The 24579-nt window shown below is 40.3% G+C and overlaps 1 protein-coding gene and 1 long non-coding RNA gene across 10 annotated transcripts in view; both read right to left on the bottom strand.

Moving 5' to 3' along the window:
* The window catches only part of GALNT13 (polypeptide N-acetylgalactosaminyltransferase 13), a 604605-nt gene that overhangs the window by 144017 nt on the left and 436009 nt on the right, over positions 1-24579 (bottom strand). The gene's annotated exons all lie outside the window — the stretch shown is intronic.
* Positions 629-10840, bottom strand: LOC110257182. The gene is made up of 2 exons (XR_002339451.1): positions 10382-10840; positions 629-1944 (listed from the first exon to the last, which is right to left on the bottom strand). It is a non-coding gene; the product is annotated as an uncharacterized LOC110257182 (long non-coding RNA).

Genomic DNA, 24579 nt, shown 5'->3' with positions numbered 1-24579 from the left:
TTTAGCTACTATGTGGAACAGAATTATAGAATATTTTCATCATTGAAGAATATGTTATTGAGCAACAAATTTTACAACAGACTGACTGGCTACCTCTTTGTGTGTATGAATGTGCAGGGAGGGGGGGAAATCTTCAACTCAGGGAACTTTTTGGTGAGCTTAAATGCTTTCTGTGGGGTTTTTCTTGGTATCAGGGGACCATCTGTCTCATGCTCCAGATATTTGGGAATTACTTATGTACTTTCCACCTACTAAAGTTCAGGAAAAAGCAACAAAGAAGAATCATTCTCAATCAGTAATATGTACTGTTAACAGTAAAGTGCATACTTAATCTAAGGTTTCTTTTTTTTAAATGATTTTTATTTTTTCCATTATAGTTGGTTTACAGTGTTCTGTCAATTTTCTACCGTACAGCAAAGTGACCCAGTTACACATACATAGATGAAAACTATTGCCTTATATAAAGTTTCTTTGAAGAGCCCTATTTCAGGAGAAATACAAAGGCTTCTCCTGGGAAATCCTACTCTTGTTGACTTAATCCCCCAAAGAGTGGGTCCTAAGACATTTCCAATTTGGAGCTAAGTTGTACGGTATGTGGGGTTTGGTTTTGGCAATGATTCCATATTACTCCAAGTCTTTCTATTTTTTCCATTTTTTTTTACCACAATATGCTGGGAGCCCAGAAATATCTTCCCATGGTCTTGAAGACCATCACCCAATCCTAGTGAATTCTTCCCAAAGTTGAAATTTATCCTGCCTCCTTTATCCCTCCATCAGCCAACAAAATATACCTTTCTAGAATTCTAGTCTCTTCAGGTAATTGCATTGATTAATTCTTGTCTGTGTAATTAATGATTAATGATGATGGCATAAGAGAAATACCCTAGAAAATAGAGTACTTGGATTTACTAGAGTGGATGGGAGTATTCCAAGACTGTATCATAGAAAGAACAAAAAATGGATTAAGAAAATCTGGGTTTGATTCTGCTTCCACCATCACTTAATTATGTAGCTACAGGCATAAGGTTTAACTATCTTGAGTTGCATTCTTCATATGAAAAATAGGAACAATAATACCTACAACACATGGCTTTTGTGAAGATTAAAGGGGATAATGGATTTGGATATAAAGCCATTCTAACAATTTTCCCCCATGATGTCAAGCTAATATCTTTGGGTTTTATATTATTCCTTGTGAAAGCATTTATGTCAGCTCAGGGCTGTTTTCTGCAGAAAAATTCAGATGTCTTTTAACACTGTCAGAGCATTATTTGTTAGTTTGAAGATAAAAGGATGACAATAACAGCAACATAATGGCATGTTAAAAGTCTCTGTCAGGCCAGTCAACAAGCAAGAACTATTTCTTGCTGTATAGTATGAGTTAATTTACTTTAAATTGTACAAATTTACACTATGTGATTATAGTTTTCAAAGTCTTTTGTCTTTTAAAAGCAGAAAATTTTAGATTTGAGGTTAATGTGACTGTCTAATAAAGAATTTGTAAAGATCACAGAGACAGGATGCATAAAACCTTTTTTAAGAAACATTCTATCAAGTAATAGGTCATAAGACTCACAAAGGGAAGAGAAAATAGAGTATATTTGGAGTCACATTCATATTTCTAAGCTACTAGGGTGCCACTCACAACTTTGAAATATTCTGTATATAAATAGACAAGTGACAGAATCACATGTCTTTTCAAAATACAAAATGTTCTCAGGGGTTCAGTTAGGTGCAGTAACAGCAATAAGACCAGCTACCTTCCTAAGCTTGAATAGCTCCTAAATTATTTTCAAAATATTTTCATAATCTACTATCTCATTTAAAGCAACAAAATCCCATAGGAAAACTCTTGTCTCTTTCTAATTACACCAGTAATTATAAGTGTATTTTTACTGAGCATGATGCTATAGTCACAATTTGGAATACCACATTCAAGATTACCTAGGGAGAGAGGACAAGATGGCGGAGGAGTAGGGGGACACGCTCGCCCTCTCCCACAAACACAACAAAAAAAGCACATCTACAGAAGAAATGACTCGCACAGAACAACAACCAATCGCTGGCAGAGGAACCTAATCTCCAATAACGGCAAGAAATTCGTGACATTATTGGGCAGAACGGGAGAAAAGAGGAGAGTGAGAGAAGGTGAATCCGAGCGGGACGGGCGCTCCCGAAAGGGAACTGCGGAGGGGAAAGGGATCCCGCACCCTGGAAAGTCACCTACCGGGCGAAAGATCAAACGAACCGGAGGAATCTCCAGATGCAGAGAAGAGTGTAGCAGTAAGTTGGAGTACGGAAAAACGATCAAGAACCCAACGGACCATCTGAACTACGGGCACAGTCACCAAAAATTGAGACGCCTGGGTGGGGGCTGGGCACCGAATCCTCGGCTCCAGAGGTTAGTCCCCGGGAAAGGGCCGGGGGACGCCTGGGTGGGGGCTGGGCACCGAGACCTCAGCTCTGAAGGTTGGTCCCCGAGAGGGGGCCGGGACGCCTGGGTTGGGGCTGGGCACCGAGACCTCGCCTCCGAAGGTTAGTCCCCAAGAAAGGGCCGGGGGACGCCTGGGGGGGGGCTGGGCACCGAGACCTCGGCTCCAGAGATTAGTCCCCGGGCTAGGGGGGCGGGGAAGAGCGGAAACTGCTTGGGAGGTCTCTAAACCATTTGACGGGGCAGAGACTGCCTGGGAGACTAGAAAACAAAGCTGTCGCAGAGGAAGGGAGCAATACTCTAGGGGCGGGGAAGTGGAAAGCCGCCTCAGAGGGAACCTGGGAGAAGAGCCTGGTCTGCGCCAGTGCTGGGGAGGGGAGAGAAGAAGGGGTGGGTCCCCATAGAATACCCCCCACGCCACAACAAGCTTACAGGCCCGCTAGCTAGCAGAAAGCTGTGCTTCCCAGTGCATTCCCTCCCCCCACCCCCACCACCCCCTACGCTCTCGCCGAACCTGGGGCTGCCTGCCATCCAGGAGGGCTGGCCTCAACAATTGCCTGAAGCCTACCACCGCAGGGGCTCTCCCTGCACAGGCCTGCTTGCCCTTTGGAGGGGCTACACTTCCACAGAGCAGCACCAAACACCACCAGCCCCCTAAAAAAGGCCTGCAGCCCAGAAAAGCTAGAACAAGCCTAGCCAGGCCGTGAATAGATCGACCTAATTCTCTGACGGTTTTTCTGAGACGGGCTCCCCCGGGGAGGAGCCTCTTGAGTCTCCAAGGGCCTTGCTACACGCCCAAAACCCTAGGGGGTGCTAAGACCTAGTGGACCAGCTGCATAGGACTGCCAGCTCCAGGCAGGACCCCCTGCAGCCCAGAAAAGCTGCAACAAGCCTGGCCGAATCGGGAAAAGATCTCAGACGGTCTTTCGGAGTCGGGCTGTCCTGGGGAGGAGCCTCTTGAGTCTCCAAGGGCCCTGCTACCCGCCCAAGACCCCAAGGGGTGCTGAGACCTAGTGGACCAGCTGCATAGGACTGCCAGCTCCAGGCAGGACCCCCTGCAGCCCAGAAAAGCTGCAACAAGCCTGGCCGAATCGGGAAAAGATCTCAGACGGTCTTTCTGAGTCGGGCTGTCCTGGGGAGGAGCCTCTTGAGCCTCCAAGGGCCCTGCTACCCGCCCAAGACCCCAGGGGGTGCTGAGACCTAGTGGACCAGCTGCATAGGACTGCCAGCTCCAGGCAGGACCCCCTGCAGCCCAGAAAAGCTGCAACAAGCCTGGCCGAATCGGGAAAAGATCTCAGACGGTCTTTCTGAGTCGGGCTGTCCTGGGGAGGAGCCTCTTGAGCCTCCAAGGGCCCTGCTACCCGCCCAAGACCCCAGGGGGTGCTGAGACCTAGTGGACCAGCTGCATAGGACTGCCAGCTCCAGGCAGGACCCCCTGCAGCCCAGAAAAGCTGCAACAAGCCTGGCCGAATCGGGAAAAGATCTCAGACGGTCTTTCTGAGTCGGGCTGTCCTGGGGAGGAGCCTCTTGAGCCTCCAAGGGCCCTGCTACCCGCCCAAGACCCCAGGGGGTGCTGAGACCTAGTGGACCAGCTGCATAGGACTGCCAGCTCCAGGCAGGACCCCCTGCAGCCCAGAAAAGCTGCAACAAGCCTGGCCGACTTGGGAAAAGATCCCAGACGGTCTTTCTGAGTCGGGCTGTCCTGGGGAGGAGCCTCTTGAGCCTCCAAGGGCCCTGCTACCCGCCCAAGACCCCAGGGGGTGCTGAGACCTAGTGGACCAGCTGCATAGGACTGCCAGCTCCAGGCAGGACCCCCTGCAGCCCAGAAAAGCTGCAACAAGCCTGGCCGACTTGGGAAAAGATCTCAGACGGTCTTTCTGAGTCGGGCTGTTCTGGGGAGGAGCCTCTTGAGTCTCCAAAGGCTCTGCTACCCGCCCAAGACCCCAAGGGGTGCTGAGACCTAGTGGACCAGCTGCATAGGACTGCCAGCTCCAGGCAGGACCCCCTGCAGCCCAGAAAAGCTGCAACAAGCCTGGCGGAATCGGGAAAAGATCTCAGACGGTCTTTCTGAGTCGGGCTGCCCTGGGGAGGAACCTCTTGAGTCTCCAAGGGCCCTGCTACCCACCCAAGACCCCAGGGGGTGCTGAGAACCAAGTGAAATCTGCTACCATCGTGGGGTGGACCTCCCAGTCCTGTCTGCCCTCAGGAAGCCCTCCTTTGCTTCAAAGAAACACTGTTAGTCCCATCAACACTCCAGAAAAGCCACACTGCCTCAAAAAAAGATTGACCAACAACGACAGCCCTCAGGAAATATTCCAGGGCAGTGACAAGGCAAACACTACCCGATAACAGAGAGTACAACTCCCTCAGGAGAAAGAAGACAACAAGCAAGATGAAGAAGCTGAGAAACCACCCCCAGTCAAACCAACAGGAGAACTCACCTAAAACAGTCAACAATGAAACTGATCTCTGCAGTCTGACAGACCTGGAGTTCAAAAGAGAAATAGTGAAAATACTGAAGGAATTAAGAGAAGATATGAACAGCAATGCAGATACCCTCAGAAAGGAGCTAGAAAATATAAGGAGGAGCCAAGAAAAACTAGAACATTCATTTGCAGAGATGCAAACTGAACTAGGGGCAGTAAAAACCAGAATGAATAATGCAGAAGAACGAATCAGTGATATGGAAGATAGAATAATGGAAATCACTCAATCTGGTCAACAGACAGAAAACCGAATCAAAAAACTGGAAAGCAATATAAGAGACCTATGGGATAATATAAAACGGGCCAATCTACGCATAATAGGAATTCCAGAAGGAGTAGAAAAAGATAAAGGAATGGAAAATATATTTGAAGAAATTATCGCTGGAAACTTCCCAAATCTAAAGGATACTGGATTCAAGATACAAGAAGCACAGAGGGCCCCAAACAAACTGAACCCAAACAGACCCACACCAAGACACATCATAATAAAAATGGCAAAAGTTAGTGATAAAGAGAGGATCCTAAAGGCAGCAAGAGAAAAACAGAATGTTACCTACAAGGGAACCCCCATAAGAATATCAGCTGATTTCTCTACAGAAACACTACAGGCCAGGAGGGAATGGCAAGAGATATTTAAAGTGCTCAAAGGAAAAAATATGCAACCTAGAATACTTTATCCAGCAAGAATATCATTTAAAATAGAAGGGGAAATAAAAATTTTTCCCAACAAACAAAAACTTAAAGAATACAGCAACACAAAACCCAGGTTAAAGGAAATATTGAAAGGGCTTCTCTAAACCAAAAAGAAAGGAAGGAAAGGGAAGAAAAAAGAAAAGAAAAAAAAAAAAAAAAGAAGAAGAAGAAGAAGAGGAAGAACTAGGACTGAGGAAGATACAATCAGAGAGCAGTCACTCAAATAAGCCAGCATACAGATTTAATCATGAACATGCTTCAAACAAAATAAAATTAAAAAGAAAAAAATAAAAGAGTCATCAAAACCATAAAATGTGGGCAAGGGATGTTAGGAGGTAAATAATCCTTTTTGTTTGTATGTATGTCTCTCTTCTTAATTTTAATATAATAATGAAGTGTTTGAACTTACAGGACCATCAGGCTAAAACACACAATTATGGGAAGGGGTTAGCATACTTAAAAAACAGGGCAACCACAAGCCAAAACCAAATATTGCATTTGCAAAAAATGAAAAAAAAAAATACACTCAAGCAGATAATAACAGGAGACCATCCAACCAAAAAAAAAAAAAAAAAGAAGAATGGAGAACCATAGAATCAACTGGAACACGAGGATCAAATGGCAATAAATAATCATCTATCAATTATCACCTTAAATGTCAATGGACTGAATGCCCCAATCAAAAGACACAGAATGGCTGAGTGGATAAAACGGCAAAAACCTTCAATATGCTGCCTACAAGAAACTCACCTTAGGACAAAAGATACATATAGATTGAAAGTGAAAGGCTGGGGAAAAGTATTTCATGCCAATAGACATGACAGAAAAGCAGGAGTTGCAACGCTCATATCAGACAAAATAGACTTTAAAACAAAAGACATAAAGAAAGACAAAGAAGGACACTATTTAATGATTAAGGGATCCATCCAAGGAGAGGATGTTACTATCATCAACATATATGCCCCAAACATAGGAGCAACCAGATACATACAACAAATATTAACAGACATAAAGGGAGATATTGATGAGAATACAATCATAGTAGGAGACCTAAATACCCCCCTCACATCAATGGACAGATCCTCTAGACAGAAAACCAATAAAGCAACAGAGATCCTAAAGGAAACAATAGAAAAGTTAGACTTAATTGATATCTTCAGGACACTACATCCAAAAAAATCAGAATACACATTCTTCTCAAATGCTCATGGAACATTCTCAAGAATCGACCACATATTGGGACATAAAGCGAATCTCAATAAATTTAGGAGCATAGAAATTATCTCAAGTATCTTCTCTGACCACAATGCCATGAAATTAGAAATCAACCATGGGAAAAGGAAAGAGAAAAAACCTACTCCATGGAGACTAAACAACATGCTACTAAAAAACCAATGGGTCAATGAGGAAATCAAGAAGGAAATTAAAAACTATCTTGAAACAAATGATAATGAAGACATAACCTCTCAAAATCTATGGGATGCTGCGAAAGCAGTGCTCAGAGGGAAATTTATAGCAATCCAGGCCTTTCTCAAAAAAGAAGAAAGATCCCAAATTGACAACTTAACCCTCCACCTAAATGAATTAGAAAAAGAAGAACAAAGAAGTCCTAAAGTCAGCAGAAGGAAGGAAATTGTAAAGATCAAAGAAGAAATCAATAAAATAGAGACTCAAAAAACAATAGAGAAAATTAATAAAACCAAGAGCTGGTTCTTTGAAAAGGTGAACAAAATTGATAAACCCCTGGCCAGACTCACTAAAAAGAGGAGAGAAAGAACCCAAATCACCAAAATTATAAATGAAAAAGGAGAAATCACAACGGATACAGCAGAAATACAAAAAACCATAAGAGAATACTATGAACAACTATATGGCAATAAGTTTGACAATCTGGAAGAAATGGACAATTTTCTAGAATCTTACAGCCTGCCAAAACTGAATCAAGCAGAAACAGACCAACTGAACAGACCAATCACTAGAAATGAAATTGAAGAGGTCATAAAATCACTCCCTACAAATAAAAGCCCAGGACCAGATGGCTTCACAGGTGAATTCTATCAAACATATAAAGAGGAATTGGTGCCCATCCTCCTTAAACTCTTTCAAAAGGTTGAAGAAGAAGGAATACTCCCAAAGACATTCTATGAGGCCACCATCACCCTCATTCCAAAACCAGGCAGAGATACCACCAAAAAAGAAAACTATCGCCCAATATCATTGATGAATATAGATGCAAAACTTCTCAACAAAATCTTAGCCAACCGAATCCAACAACATATCAAAAAAATTATACACCATGACCAGGTTGGGTTCATCCCAGGTTCACAAGGATGGTTCAACATACGCAAATCAATCAACATCATACACCACATTAACAAAAAAAAAGTCAAAAATCATATGATCATCTCAATAGATGCAGAAAAAGCATTTGACAAAGTTCAACATCCATTCATGATCAAGACCCTCGCCAAAGTGGGTATAGAGGGAACATTCCTGAATATAATCAAAGCCATTTATGATAAACCCACAGCAAATATAATCCTCAATGGGGAAAAACTGAAAGCCTTCTCACTCAAATCTGGAACAAGACAGGGATGCCCACTCTCACCACTGCTCTTCAACATAGTTTTGGAAGTCTTAGCCACAGCAATTAGACAAACAAAAGAAATCAAAGGCATCCATATAGGAAGAGAAGAGATCAAACTGTCACTGTATGCAGATGACATGATTCTATACCTAGAAAACCCTAAGGACTCAAACCCAAAACTCCTTGAACTGATTAATAAATTCAGCAAAGTGGCAGGATATAAGATTAACATTCAGAAGTCAATTGCATTTCTGTATACCAGCAATGAAGCATTAGAAAAGGAATACAAAAATACGATACCTTTTAAAATTGTACCTCACAAAATCAAATACCTCGGAATACACCTAACCAAAGAGGTAAAGGACCTATATGCCGAGAACTATAAAACCTTAATCAAAGAAATCAAAGAAGATGTAAAAAAATGGAAAGATATTCCATGTTCCTGGATTGGAAAAATCAATATTGTGAAAATGGCCATCCTACCCAAAGCAATCTACAGATTCAATGCAATCCCTATCAAATTACCCATGACATTTTTCACAGAACTAGAACAAACAATCCAAACATTTATATGGAACAACAAAAGACCCAGAATCGCCAAAGCAATCCTGAGAAACAAAAACCAAGCAGGAGGCATAACTCTCCCAGACTTCAAGAAATACTACAAAGCCACAGTCATCAAAACAGTGTGGTACTGGTATCAAAACAGACAGACAGACCAATGGAACAGAATAGAGAATCTGGAAATTAACCCTGACACCTATGGTCAATTAATCTTTGACAAGGGAGGCAAGAACATCAAATGGGAAAAGGAAAGTCTATTCAGCAAGCATTGCTGGGAAACCTGGACAGCTGTATGCAAAGCAATGAAACTAGAACACACCCTCACACCATGCACAAAAATAAACTCCAAATGGCTGAAAGACTTAAATATACGACAGGACACCATCAAACTCCTAGAAGAAAACATAGGCAAAACACTCTCTGACATCAACATCATGAATATTTTCTCAGGTCAGTCTCCCAAAGCAATAGAAACTAGAGCAAAAATAAACCCATGGGACCTCATCAAACTGAAAAGCTTTTGCACAGCAAAGGAAACCCAAAAGAAAACAAAAAGACAACTTACAGAATGGGAGAAAATAGTTTCAAATGATGCAACTGACAAGGGCTTAATCTCTAGAATATACAAGCAACTTATACAACTCAACAGCAAAAAAACCAATCAATCAATGGAAAAATGGGCAAAAGACCTGAATAGACATTTCTCCAAAGAAGATATACAGATGGCCAACAAACACATGAAAAAATGCTCAACATCGCTGATTATAAGAGAAATGCAAATCAAAACTACCATGAGATACACCTCACACCAGTCAGAATGGCCATCATTAATAAATCCACAAATAACAAGTGCTGGAGGGGCTGTGGAGAAAAGGGAACCCTCCTGCACTGTTGGTGGGAATGTAAACTGGTACAGCCACTATGGAGAACAGTTTGGAGATACCTTAGAAATCTATACATAGAACTTCCATATGACCCTGCAATCCCACTCTTGGGCATCTATCCGGACAAAGCTCTACTTAAAAGAGACACATGCACCCGCATGTTCATTGCAGCACTATTCACAATAGCCAGGACATGGAAACAATCCAAATGTCCATCGACAGAGGATTGGATTCGGAAGATGTGGTATATATACACGATGGAATACTACTCAGCCATTAAAAAGGATGACATCATGCCATTTGCAGCAACATGGATGGAACTAGAGAATCTCATCCTGAGTGAAATGAGCCAGAAAGACAAAGACAAATACCATATGACATCACTTATAACTGGAATCTAATATCCAGCACAAATGAACATCTCCTCAGAAAAGAAAATCAATCATGGACTTGGAGAAGAGACTTGTGGTTGCCTGATGGGAGGGGGAGGGAGTGGGAGGGATCGGGAGCTTGGGCTTATCAGTCACAACGTAGAATAGATTTACAAGGAGATCCCGCTGAATAGCATTGAGAACTATGTCTAGATACTCATGTTGCAACAGAAGAAATGGTGGGGGGAAAAACTGTAATTGTAATGTATACATGTAAGGATAACCTGACCCCCTTGCTGTACAGTGGGAAAATAAAATAAATTTAATAAAAAAAAAAAAAAAAAAAAAAAAAAAAAAAAGATTACCTAGGACTTCCAGGATATCATCATATGTAAAGTTATTCAAGTCAGAATGAAATTGGGCAGCTGCAACAAAGGGCATGCTGGGAAGGGTATGGTTGTGGTTTGTTGATTGACCTTATAAATTTCAAGGGTTAGGAATAAATATACTTTTTTAAAAAATGAAAAATATCATATTTTAATGTATCAGACCCATGAGATCACATTTTATTTGTACATTCTTCATAATAAATCTGCCTGTTAATCTGCTCAGAGGTTTGAAAATTTCTTGGAGTCAAGGAATATATCTTTTACCTTTTTACCCCTAGGTCCCAGAAAACTGCCTAATGTAATATATTAAAACCACTTACTTAAAATGAACAAGACAAAAAGACAATTCACAGAATGGAAGAACATCTTTGCAAACAAAGCAACTGACAAGGGTTTAATCTCCAAAATATACAAACATCTTCTACAGCTTTATACCAAAAAAGCCAAACAACCCATTTAAAAAATGGTCAGAAGACTAAATAGACATTTCTCCAGAGAAGACAGATGGTCAAAAAAAAAAGACATGAAAAAATGCTCAACATCACTAATTATTAGAGAAATGCCAATCAAAACTACAACAAGGTATCACTTCATATGAGTCAGACGGGCCATCATCAAAAAGTCTACAAACAATAAATGCCAGAGAAGATATGGAGAAAAGGGAACCCTCCTACACTGTTGGTGGGAATGTAAGCTAGTACAACCACTGTTGGTGGGAATGTAAGCGAGTATAGTATGGAGGTTCCCTAAAAACCTAAATATAGAACTACCATATGATCCAGAAATGCCATTCCTGGGCATCTCTCCTGAGAAAACCATAATTTGAAAAGATACATGTACCCCAATGCTCATTGCAGCACTATTTATAAGACATGGAAGCAACCTAAATATCCAAGAACAGAGGAATGGATAAAGACTGGGATCTTGGGGTAAATAGATGCAGAATGTTGCCTTTGGGATGGATTAGCAATGGAATTCTGCTGTGTAGCCCTGGGAACTCTGCCTAGTCACTTATGATGGAACATGTAGTATGGGAAAAAAGAATGTATACATGTAAGTGTAACTGGATCACCATGTTGTACAGTAGAAAAAAAATATATAAATAAAAGATTAAAAAAAAGATGTGGTATATATATACAATGGACTATTACTCAGCCATAAAAAGAATGAAATAATGCCATTTGCTACAACTTGGATGGACCTAGAAATTATACTAAATGAGGTAAGTCAGACAAAGTAAGACAACATATGAGATCATTAACATGTGGAATCTAATAGAAATGATATATTAAAACTTACAAAACAGAAACAGATTCAAAGATTTTAAAACCAAAACTATGTTTACCAAACATAGGGGAGGGGAGGGATAAATGTGGCAGGGTTGGGATTGATATATATACACTACTATATATAGAATAGATATGTACTGGGGACTTCCTATATAGCACGGGAAAATTTACTCAGTAGTATGTGGTAACTTATATGGGAAAAGAATATGAAAAAGAATGATTATATGTATATTTATGGCTAATTTACTTTGCCATGTGCTTGAAATTAACAAAGCTTTGTGGGTCGACTATACCTCAATAACATTAAAAAAAAAAATTCAGGGAGGCAGAGCAAGATGGCAGAGGAGTAAGAGGTCATGCACACCTTCTCCCACAAATGCATCAAAAAAAAACACATCTACATATAAAACTACCTGCACAGAACATCAACTGAATGCTGGCAGAAGAACTTAAACTTCCAAAAAAGGGCAAGAAACTCTTGACATAACTGAGTAGAACAAAAGAAAAAAGAGAAAAGGAATCAGGATGGGACTACCATTCACGAGAGGGAGCTGTGAAGGAGAAAATGAATCCACCTCCTGGGAAGCCACCTAACTGACAAAAGATTGGCTGAGTCAGGGTTACCTCGAAGTCATCAAGAAAAGTGCAGCAGCTGGACTGAGAACAGCAAAACAGAGTGAGAGCTGCACAGACCATCTGAACCACCTGCCCAGACATCACATCCTGAGATGCTCAGGCAGGGGCTGGGCACTGAGACTTAGGCTCCAGAAGTGAATCCCAGGGAGAGAACTGGGGATGGCATGAGGGGCTAAGGAGCAGTGCACCACAGGCTAAGGAGGGGAACACCATGGCAAAGGGAACCTGGAGAAGGTCTGGACCTGCAGGAGAGGCAAGGCGCCATTGTTGGGGAGGGGAGAGAAGGAGGGTTTGGCCACCATAGGAAACTCCCTGCTCTAGAGCACATGCCTGTGGGCTTAGAGGGCAGGGCGGCTCTGCTGAGGCTATAGGCAGTGAGAAGCCTCTTGCTCCTTTAGGGGAGATTAGGTGCTTCTTGTGCAGGCTACTGGTGGCCGGGCACCTATTGTGTAGGCTAAGGGCATAAGGGGGCTAGGTGCAACGTGGTCCCTCTTGCACTATCCACAGGTGGCAGGGACAGACTGCAGCAGTCATCTCAGAGGCCAGAGGGAGGCATGGCTTGCCACCACTGGGGGCCTCTGAGTGGGCTTCACCAGGGACCCCAGTTACCTCAGGGGTTGGCAAAAAGGAAAAAAAGGGCATTGCAACCAAGCACCATACGCTATTCCTCTCACTCCCCTGGGAACACACCCAACCTGCAGCTACCACTGCCAAATGCTCTGGGTGACACCCAGACACTTGGTCACTGACCCTTTCCAAGACCCTACAACTAGGAGCAATTGGTGCAGCACCTCCTGCATGGGCTAAGTGGGACAGGGTGCTTCTTGCATGGTCTGCAGGAGGCAGGTGCAAACTGCTACAGTTATCCCTGATTCCAGAAGTGGGTGTGGCCCACTGCAACTAGAGATATCTGAAAAAAAAATCACTTTCAGCCCATCCATCTAAGGGGCACCACAGAGGAGGGCATTGTGACCAAACACCACCTATTGGTGCGAGAACACACCCACCATGCTGCTGCCATTGCCAAATGTTCCAGGCAGTACCCACATGCCTGATCTCTGTCACTTCCCAGGATCCTGCAACTAGGAGCATCCTTTACAATACCTCATATGTGGGCTAAGTGAGATGGGTTGCTTCATGCATGGTCTAAAGGTGGCAGGGGCAAACCACCACAGTTATCACTGACCCTAGAGATGGTCATGGCCTGCTCCCAATAGGGGTTCCTGAAGAGGCACCACCTACAGTTCTAATCACCTCAGAGTAGGGCACTGTAATCCAACACAAGCTATTGTTGCTCTCACTCCTCTGGGAACTCACACACCCTGCTGTTGCTACTGCCAAATGCTCTGGTCACCTTGAAGATCTGCCTAGAGCTTATGACAACTTCCCAGGACCCTGCAACTAGGAGTAGCCTGTGCCACCTTCCTGAAGGCCTTTGCTGCTATTGAGAGTCCAACAACCAGGCACTGACTGCTGGCCCTACCCATTGCCTCCTTCTTCCTGAAAATACACTGAGCATCCTGGGAACAACAGCCTGCTTACACCAAAGAAAGAGACAGCAAATATTCAAACTCCCACAACAAAAATAAATAGTAACCCCCCAAAAATACAAAGTGGTATTCTTGCATATAAGTACCCTTACAAGACCATAGTTTTGGCTTCCCCAAACTCAGAGAAAAAGAAAAACACAAGCAAGATGAAGAAGCATAGAAACCATTCCCAGTTAAAGCAACAGGAGAATTCACCTAAAGCAGTCAACAATGAAACAGACCTCTGCAGTCTGACAGACACTGAGTTCAAAAGGGAGATAGTGAAAATACTGAAGGAATAAATGGAGGATATTAAAGGAATGCAGATTCCTTTAGAAAGGAACTACATAATATAAGGAGGAGCCAAGAAAAACTAGAAAATTCATTTGCAGAGATGCAAAATGAGCTAAAGGCAATAATGAGAAGAATGAATAATGCAGAGAAATGAATTAGTGATGTGGAAGATAAAATAATGGAAATCACCCAATCAGGACAGCAGACAGAAAACCAAATGAAAAAAAAAAAAAACATGAAAGCAATATAAGAGACCTATGGGATAATATAAAGCGGGTCAATCTACACATAATAAGAATTCTAGAAGGAAGAGAAAAAGGGGATTGAAAATATATTTGAAGAAATTATGGCTGAAAACTTTCCAAATCAAAAGCATATTGATATCAAGATACAGGAAGCACAGAGGGCCCCAAACAAGATGAACCAACAAGCCAACCCCAAGACATATTGTAATAAAAATGGCAAAAGTTAAAGAGAGGGTTCTAAAGGGAGCAAGAGAAAAGAAAACATTAATTATAAGGGAACCCCCATAAGGCTATCAGCTGATTTTGCTACAGAAGCACTACAGGACAGGAGGGAGTGGCAAGATATATTTAAACTGCTGAAAGGAAAAAAATCTGCAACCCAGAATACTCTATCCAGTGAGAATATAATTTATTTATTTATTTATTTTAATAATTTTTTTTATTTTCCCACTGTACAGCAAGGGGGTCAGGTTATCCTTACATGTATACATTATAATTACATTTTCCCCCCAGCCTTTGTTCTGTTGCAACATGAGTATCTAGACATAGTTCTCAATGCTATTCAGCAGGATCTCCTTGTAAATCTATTCTAAGTTGTGTCTGATAACCCCAAGCTCCCGATCCCTCCCACTCCCCCCGCCTCCCATCAGGCAGCCACAAGTCTCTTCTCCAAGTCCATGACTTTCTTTTCTGAGGAGATGTTCATTTGTGCTGGATATTAGATTCCAGTTATAAGTGATATCATATGGTATTTGTCTTTGTCTTTCTGGCTCATTTCACTCAGGAAATGAGATTCTCTAGTTCCATCCATGTTGCTGCAAATGGCATGATGTCATTCTTTTTTATGGCTGAGTAGTATTCCGTTGTGTATATATACCACCTCTTCCGAATCCAATCATCTGTCGATGGACATTTAGGTTGTTTCCATGTCCTGGCTATTGTGAATAGTGCTGCAATGAACATGCGGGTGCACGTGTCTCTTTTAAGTAGAGTTTTGTCTGGATAGATGCCCAAGAGTGGGATTGCGGGGTCATATGGAAGTTCTATGTATAGATTTCTAAGGTATCTCCAAACTGTTCTCCATAGTGGCAGTACCAGTTTACATTCCCACCAACAGGGCAGGAGGGTTCCCTTTTAGTGAGAATATAATTTAAAATAGAAGGGGAAATAAAGGATTTCTCCAACAAACAAAAGCTAAAAGAGTACAGCAATACTAAACCCATTCTAAAAGAAATATTGAAAGGGTTTCTCTCAAGTCAAAAAGAAAAAAAAAAAAGGTAAGAAAAAGTAGGATGGAGAAGACCACAATTGGAAAGCAATCACTTAAATAAGCCAGCATACAGATCTAAACATCAAGATGTTTAAAAAAAAAAAGATACCAAAATCATACAATGTGGGGAAGGAAAGTAAGAAAATATAGATACCTTTTTAATTTTAATGATATGTTTGAGACTGTATAACTATCAGGCTAAAACAAGCAGATATAGGAAGGCATTAACATACTTAAAAAACAGGGCAACCACAAATCAAAACCAAACATTACATTCACAAAAACTGAAAAGTACTCAAACATAAAATAAATGGAAACCATCCAACCAAAAAAGAGAAACAGAATCAACTGGAAAACAAGGTTTAAAACGGCAATAAATACATATCTATCAGTAATCACCTTAAATGTCAATGGACTTGATGCTCCAATCAAAAGACACGCATTGGCAGATTCGATAAAAAAGGAAAAACCTTCAGTCTGCTGTCTACAAGAGACTCACATTAGGGCAAAGGGCACAGATAGATTGAAAGCAAGGGAATAGGAAAAGATATTCCAAGTTCATGGACAAGAAAGGAAAGCAGGAGTTTCAATACTCATATCAGACAAAAGAGACTTCAAAACGAAGGCCATTAAAGACAAAGAAAGACACTATTTAATGGTAAAAGGATCCATTCAAGAAGAGGATATTACAATTGTCAATATATATGCCCCTAATATAGGAGAATCCAGATACCTAAAACAAATAATAACAGACATAAAAGGAGAAATGTATGGGAATACAATCATGGTAGGAGACTTTAACACTCCATTCACATCCATGGACAGATCCTCTAGATAGAAAATCGATAAGGCAACAGAAAATCCTAAAGGACAAAATAGAAAAGTTATACTTAATCAACACTTTCAAGACATTACATCCAAAAAAATCAGAATATACATTCTTCTCAAGTGCACATGGAACATTTTCAAGAATTGATCACATCATGGGGCACAAAGCTAACCTCAACAAATTTAAGAGTATAGAAATTATTTCAAGTATCTTCTCTGACCACAATGGCATGAAACTAGAAATCAACCATAGGAAAAGAAATGAGAAAAAACTGACTACATGGAGACTAAACAACATGCTACTAAAATCCAGTGGGTCAGTGAGGAAATAAAGGAAATTAAAAAATACCTCAAGACAATTAATAATGAAGACACATCCACTCAAAATCTATGGAATGCCACAAAAGCAGTGCTCAGAGGGAAATTCATAGCAATACAGGCCTTCCTCAAAAAAGAAGAAAAATCTTAAATCTACCACTTAGCCCACCACCTAAATGAATTAGAAAAAAGAGAACAAACAAAACCTAAAGTCAGCAGAATGAAGGAAATATAAAGATCAAAGAGAAAATCAATAAAATAGAGATTAAAAAAACAATTGAAGAAATCAATAAAACTAAGAGCTGGTTCTTTGAAAAAGTAAACAAAATTCACAAACCTCTGGCTAGATTCACCAAGAAGAGGAGAGAAAGAACCCAAGTAAACAAAATAAGAAATGAAAAAGAAGTCACAACAGATACTACAGAAATACAAAAAAAAAAAAAAGAATACTATGAACAATTGTATGCTAACAAATTTGAGAAACTAGAAGAAATGGACAACTTTCTAGAGACAGCCCACCAAAACGGAAACAAGAAGAAATAGATCAGCTGAACACACCTGATCACTAGATATGAAATTGAATATGTCATAAAAACACTCCCTACAAATAAAACTCCAGGACCAGATGGCTTCACAGGTGAATTCTATCAAACATATAAAGAGGAATTGGTGCCCATCCTCCTTAAACTTTTTCAAAAGTTTGAAAAAGAAAAAACACTAACAAAGATATTCTATGATGCCACCATCATGCTAATTCACAAACCAGACAAAGATACCACCAAAAAAGAAAACTATAGGCTGATATTTTTGATGAATGTAGAGGCAAAATTTCTCAACAAAATTTTAGCCATCCGAATCCAACAACATATAAAAAAGATCATACACCACGACCAGGTGGGATTCATCCCAGGTGCACAAGGATGGTTCAACATACACAAATCAATCAACTTCATACACTACATTAACAAAAGAAAAGTCAAAAACCACATGATCATCTCAATAGATGCAGAAAAACCATCTGACAAAGTCCAACATCCATTCATGATCAAAATTCTTACCAAAGTGGGTATAAAAGGAACATACATTAACATAATCAAAGCCATTTATGACAAACCCACAGCAAATATAATACTAAATGGAGAAAAGCTGAAAACCATCCCACTAATATCTGGAACAAGACAAGGATGCCTACACTCACCACTGTTATTCAACATAGTACTGGAATTCCTAGCCACAGCAATCAGACAAACAAAACAAAAGGCATCCAAATAGGAAGGGAAGAGGTAAAACTGTCACTGTATGCAGATGACATGATTCTGTATATAGAAAATCCTAAGGATTCAAACCCAAAATTGCTTGAACTGATCAACAAATTCAGCAAAGTAGCAGGATAGAAGATTAATATTCAGAAATCAGTTGCTTTTCCATATGCTAACAATGAAATATTAGAAAAGGAATACAAAAATACAATACCTTTTAAAATTGCACCCCAAAAAATCAAATACCTGGGTATACACTGGACCAAGGAGGTAAAAGACTTATATGTCAAGAACTGTAAAACACTAGTCAAGGAAATTAAAGGGTATTCAAAGAAATGGAAAGATATTCCATGCTCCTGGGTTGGAAAAATTAATATCATGAAAATGGCTACACCACCCAAAGGAATCTACAGAATGAATGCAATCCCTTTCGAATTGCCCATGACATTTTTCACAGAACTAGAACAAACAATCCAAAAATTTATATGGAACCACAAAAGACCCTGAATTGCCAAAGCAATTCTGAGGAACAAAAACCAAGCAGGAGGCTTAACTCTCTCAGACTTCAGGCAATATTAAAAAGCCACAGTCATCAAGACAGTGTGGTTCTGGTACCAAAACAGACAGACCAATGGAACAGAACAGAGAACCCAGAAATTGACCCAGACACCTATGTTCAATTAATCTTTGACAAAGGAGGGAAGAACATAAAATGGGAAAAAGAGAGTCTTTTCAGCAAGTATTGCTGGGAAACCTGGACAGCTGCATGCAAATCAATGAAACTAGAACACACCCTCACACCATGCACAAAAATGAACTAAAAACGGCTAGAAGCCTTAAATATAAGACAAGACACCATCAAACTCCTAGAAGAAAACATAGGCAAAACACTCTCTGACATCAACATCATGAATATTTTCTCAGGTCAGTCTCCCAAAACAACAGAAATAAAAGCAAAAATAAACCAATGGGACGTAATCAAACTGACAAGCTTTTACACAGCAAAGGAAACCCAAAAGAAAACAAAAAGACAACTTACAGAATGGGAGAAAATAGTTTCAAATGATGCAACTGACAAGGGCTTAATCTCTAGGATATACAAGCAACTTATACAACTCAACAGCAAAAAAGCCAACAACCCAATGGAAAAATGGGCAAAAGACTTGAATAGACATTTTTCCAAGGAAGATGGCCAAAAAGCACATGAAAAAATGCTCAGCATCACTGATTACTAGAGAAATCCAAATCAAACCTACCATGAGATACCATCTCACACCAGTAAGAATGGCCATCATTACTACGTCCACAAATTATAAATGATGGAGGATGTGTGGAGAAAAGTGAACCCTCCTACACTGTTGGTGGGAATTTAAGTTGGTATGACCACTATAGAGATCAGTATAGAGATACCTTAGAAATCCATATATAGAGTTACCATATGATCCAGCAATCCCACTCTTGGGCATATATCCAGACAAAACTTTCCTTAAAAAAGACACATGCACCCGCATGTTCATTGCAGCACTATTCACAATAGCCAAGAGATGGAAACAACCCAAATGTCCATTGACAGTTGATTGGATTAGGAAGCTGTGGTGTATATATACACAATGGAGTACTACTCAGCCATAAAAAATAACAAAATAATGCCATTTTCAGCAACATGGATGGAACTAGAGACTCTCCTACTGAGTGAAGTAAGTCAGAAAGAGAAAGACAAATACCACATGCTATCACTTATACCTGGAATCTAATATATGGCACAAATAAACCTTTCCACAGAAAAGAAAATCATGGACTTAGAGAACAGACCTGTGGTTGCCAAGGGGGAGGGGGAAGGAGTGGGGTGGTTGGGGAGTTTGGGGTTAATAGATACCAACTATTGCCTTTGTAATGGACTAGCAATGAGATCCTGCTGTGTAGCACTGGGAACTATGTCTAGTCACTTATGATGGAGCATAAAAATGTGAGAAAAAAGAATGCGTATAGGTATGTGTAACTGGGTCACCATGATGTACAGCTGAAAAAAAATTCTATTGGGGAAATAACTATTAAAAATAATAATAACAACAAAAAATTAAAAAAAATACAAACCTGAAAAAAATAATTTGTCTCACCTTTTTCCAAAAGTCTGAACATTCTCCAAATCTCTGATATCTCCTTTGAGAGGACCTGCTGGATCTTCACACAGTATATCAGGTGCTAATGACCCATACACTTAGCTCCATATGGCAGGCTTTTTGGAGGGTAAGATCCCATGCTTAAAACCCAGATCAGTCTGAGTTTATATCCTGATAACTTATTCTGTCTCTGTGATCCTCAACTTTCCTGTCCATAAGATAGGATATCAAATTCATACTAAATGTAATAACTTGCAAAGCACTTGGCATATAGCATATGCTCAAGATATAGTAAGTGCAGGGAGCTTAATTCAGGTATGCTCATCATAAAAAGAAAAAAATTTAAATAGCCTTAAAAACCCTGAAGAATTATACCTTTCATATATATTTATATATACATATATTTATATACACATTTATATATGTACATGGAAACACAGACACACACACAATACATATATATAAGTATATACTCAATTATATAATGCACTTTACATACATACATTCAACTGTTTAAAATTGTATAAGCCAGGCCTTTTCTATAAAGGGTCAGTTGGTAAATATTGTAGATTTTGTGGACATAACAGTCTCTTTTGCAACTATTCAGCTCTGCTCTTGTAATGTTAAAGCAGCCCTAAATAATACATAAAAAATGAGCATGGATATATTGTAATAAAACTTTATTATGGACATTGAAATATGAACTGTATAGAATTTTTATGTGTCATAAAATATTCTTTTGATTTTCCCTCCAGTCTTTAGAAATGTAAAAAAAAAAAAATCTTAGATCTCATTCAAAAAAAGATAGCAGGCTGAATTTGTCCCATGGCCCTAGTTTGCCAACCTTCTGCATAAACTAAACCATGCAGACTGAAATTTATGGGCGATTTAGGCAATTTTTAAGATTAATGTTTACTATACAGTTTTTATTCCTTATATGCTGACTTAATAACTCAACCACATTTTGAGAGGTGAATTAACTCCTTTCTTATTAGTGTCTTTGAATTGCCTTAGCACTCAACGTTTATTAGATCTCATCTTCTCTATACCTCCTCTCTTGTTGAGCTCATCCAGTGTTCTAACATGAAAATCATCTATAGGTTGATGGCTCCCAAATTTACAACTTCAACCCAAACTTTTTTGTTAACCCTAGACTCATATTTGAAAACCCTACTCAACATCTCCACCTGGATGTCTAAAGTTCATCTCAAACTTATTGTGTTCAAAACTAAACTCAGAAACTTTCTCCTAAATTTGTTTCTCTTCTAGTCTTTTTATCCCAATTTACAGCAACTCCTCCTATTTATAGAGGCCCAAAGTTGAGTCTATCCTTGATTCTTTTGTTTTTATTATAACATACATCTATTCTGCCTGCAAATAATCTTGGCTAAAACTTCAAAATATATCCAGAATACAATACATGTAATCTCTGGGGTTACCATTACCACTTCCCACTTGAGTTACTGAAATAGGCTCCCAGTTGGTGCCTCTGTATTCCTCTACCCCTCAGCCATTTCTAGTTTACTGTTAACAAAGGATGCAGAGTGATCTGTTACAGTCTAAGTTAGATCACATCACTAATGTGTTCAAAATATCCCAATTGAGTTCCTGTTGTGGTGCAGTGGAAACAAAGCTGTCTGGTATCCATGAGGATATGGGTTTGATCCCTGACCTCACCGAGTGGGGTTAAGGATCTAGCATTGCCATGATATGTGGTGTAGGTCACAGAGTAGACTTGATCCCACATTGCAGTGGCTGTGGTATAGGCCAGCAGCTGTAGCTTCATTTGACCTAGGAACTTTCCAAATGCTACAGGCATGGCCCTAAAAAGAAGAAAAAAAACCCAATGGCTCTATGTCATTCAGAGAATGTGCCAGCATCCTTGCTGTGATGCTGTATGTAGGCAAACATCATTTCCCTACAATTCCCTGTCCTCTACTCCCTCTCCCCCAACCTGTCTGACCTCATCTTTCTCAGCACTTGCTGTCACTCACATTGCTGTAGCCACACTGGTCTTCTTGTGGTACTTCAATCATGATAGTGACACCTCTCTCTGGAACACTATATCTTATGCTTGTAACATGGGTCTTTGCTCAAATGTTAATTTCTCAATGAGGTATTTCTTGATTACTGATTGATTTTACACTATATCCCATGTTTCTAATCCTAGCATTTTCCTGCTTTGTTTTTCTCCATCACATTGTCACCATTTGACAAATATTGCACATTTTAACTATTTAAATCACCTTGATAGGGTATAATCCCAATGAGAGCACAGATTTTGATTTGCTTCTTTCACTGTGGGTCTTCCTAGTGGAGCAGAATATTTACCTGGAATAGTAAGAATTCAAAATGTATTTGTTGAAGGGATTAAGATGGCAGAATAGAATGACTGGAGCTCAACTTCTCTCCTAAAAACAACAAAATTCACAACTAAAGGCTGAGCAATCTTCAACCAAATGGACAGGAATCCTTAAAAAAGATATCCTACTCCAGAAGACAAAGAGGAGGCCACATCAAGAAGTAGGAGAGGAGATTTCATGATATAAACAACCCCATACTTCCCAGGTAGGAAGCCCCACAGACTGGAAACTAACTGGCTCACAGTGACTCACCTATAGAAGTGAGAGTTCTGAGCCCCACATAAAACTCTCATGTGTGAGGATCTGGCACTGGGAGAAAGAGCCCCTGGAGTATCTGGCATTGAAGGCCAGTGGGGCTTGTGTTCAGGAGCTTCATGGGACTGGGGGAAATGGAGACACCATTCTTAAAAGGCGCACACAGACTTTCACATTCACTGGGTCCAAGGGCAAAGCAAAGTCTCCATAGGAATCTGGGTCAAACCTGATGGAAGTACTTAGAGGACATCCTGGGAAAACAGTGGTGAATGTGGCCTGTTGTGAGGGAAGGACATTGGAAGCAAAGCTCTCTGGAATATTCAGCAGCATGTCTTTCTCTGGAGGTGGTCATTTTGAGAAAATCTGGGCCCACCCATCAGTCAGTGCTGAGAAGCCCCAGGGCAAACAACAATCCAGGTGGGATCACAGCCCCACCCCTCAGTAAACAGGCTGCCTAAAGACCCCTCAGGCACACAGCAGCCCCTAATCCCATCCAGACACTATGCCCCACCCACCAGAGGGATTAGAATCAGCTCCACCTACCAGTGGGCAGGCATCAGTCCCTCCCATCAGGAAGTCTACAGCAAGCCCCCATACTGACTTCAGCCACAAGGGGGGCAGATACCAGAAATAAGAGAGGCTACAACTCTATTATCTGTAAAAAGGTCACCACACCAAAAACCTATAAAAATGAAAAGACAGAGAACTATAACTCAGATGAGGGAGAAAGGAAAAACCCCAGAAAATCAGCTAAGTGATGAGATTCTCAGCCTCCAGGAAAAAGACTTTAGATTGTTAATGCTGAAGATGATGCAAGACATTGGAAATAAACTGGAGGCAAAGATGTATAACTTACAGGAAACACTGAGCAAAGAGCTACAAGATATGAAACTTAAACAAGAAGAGATGCAAAATACAACAACTGAAATAAAAAATTCACTAGAAGCAGCTAACAGCAGAATACAAGAGGCAGAAGGACGAATAAGCGAGGTGGAGGACAGATTAGTGGAAATTACAGATGCAGAACAGAAAAGAGAAAAAAGATTGAAAACAAATGAAGAGAGTCTCAGAGAACTCTGGGACAATGTTAAACACACCAATATCCGTCTTATAGGGGTGCCAGAAGGAGAAGAGAGAGAGAGAAGGAGACAGAGAAAATATTCCAAGAGATAATAGCCAAAAATTTCCCTAACATGGGAAAGGAACCACTCGCTCAAATCCAGGAAGCACAATGAGTACCATAGAAAATAAACCCAAGGAGTAATACACTGAGACACATATTAAACAAACTGACCAAAATTAAAGACAAAAAGAAAATCTTGAAAGCAGCTAGGGAAAAGAAACAAGTAACATACAAGGGAACCCCAATAAGGTTATTGGCAGATTTTTCAGCAGAAAATCTGCAGGCCTGAAGGGAGGGGCATGATATACTTAAGGCGATGAAAGGAAAAAACCACCAAGCAAGATTACTACATCCAGCAAGGCTTGCATTCAGATTTGAAGGAGAAATCAAAACCTTCACAGATAAGCAAAAGCTGAGAAAATTCAGCAACACTAAACCAGCCTTACAACAAATACTAAAGGAGCTACTATAGGCAGAAAAGAAAAGACAGCAACAGGAAACAAAAATTCCACAAATGACACGGCTCACCAGTAAAGGTATATATACAGTAAAGATACGAAATCATCCACACACAATTATACCACTAAAATCAAAATTCATGAGAAGAGGTGGGTACAAATGCAGGACACTGGAAATGAGCTTTCA

Source organism: Sus scrofa, chromosome 15 (genome assembly GCF_000003025.6).
Source record: "Sus scrofa isolate TJ Tabasco breed Duroc chromosome 15, Sscrofa11.1, whole genome shotgun sequence".
In the NCBI taxonomy this organism is placed as follows: domain Eukaryota; kingdom Metazoa; phylum Chordata; class Mammalia; order Artiodactyla; family Suidae; genus Sus; species Sus scrofa.
The sequence above is the reverse complement of the archived record's forward strand: the minus strand, read 5'-3'. Positions and strand labels throughout refer to the sequence as shown.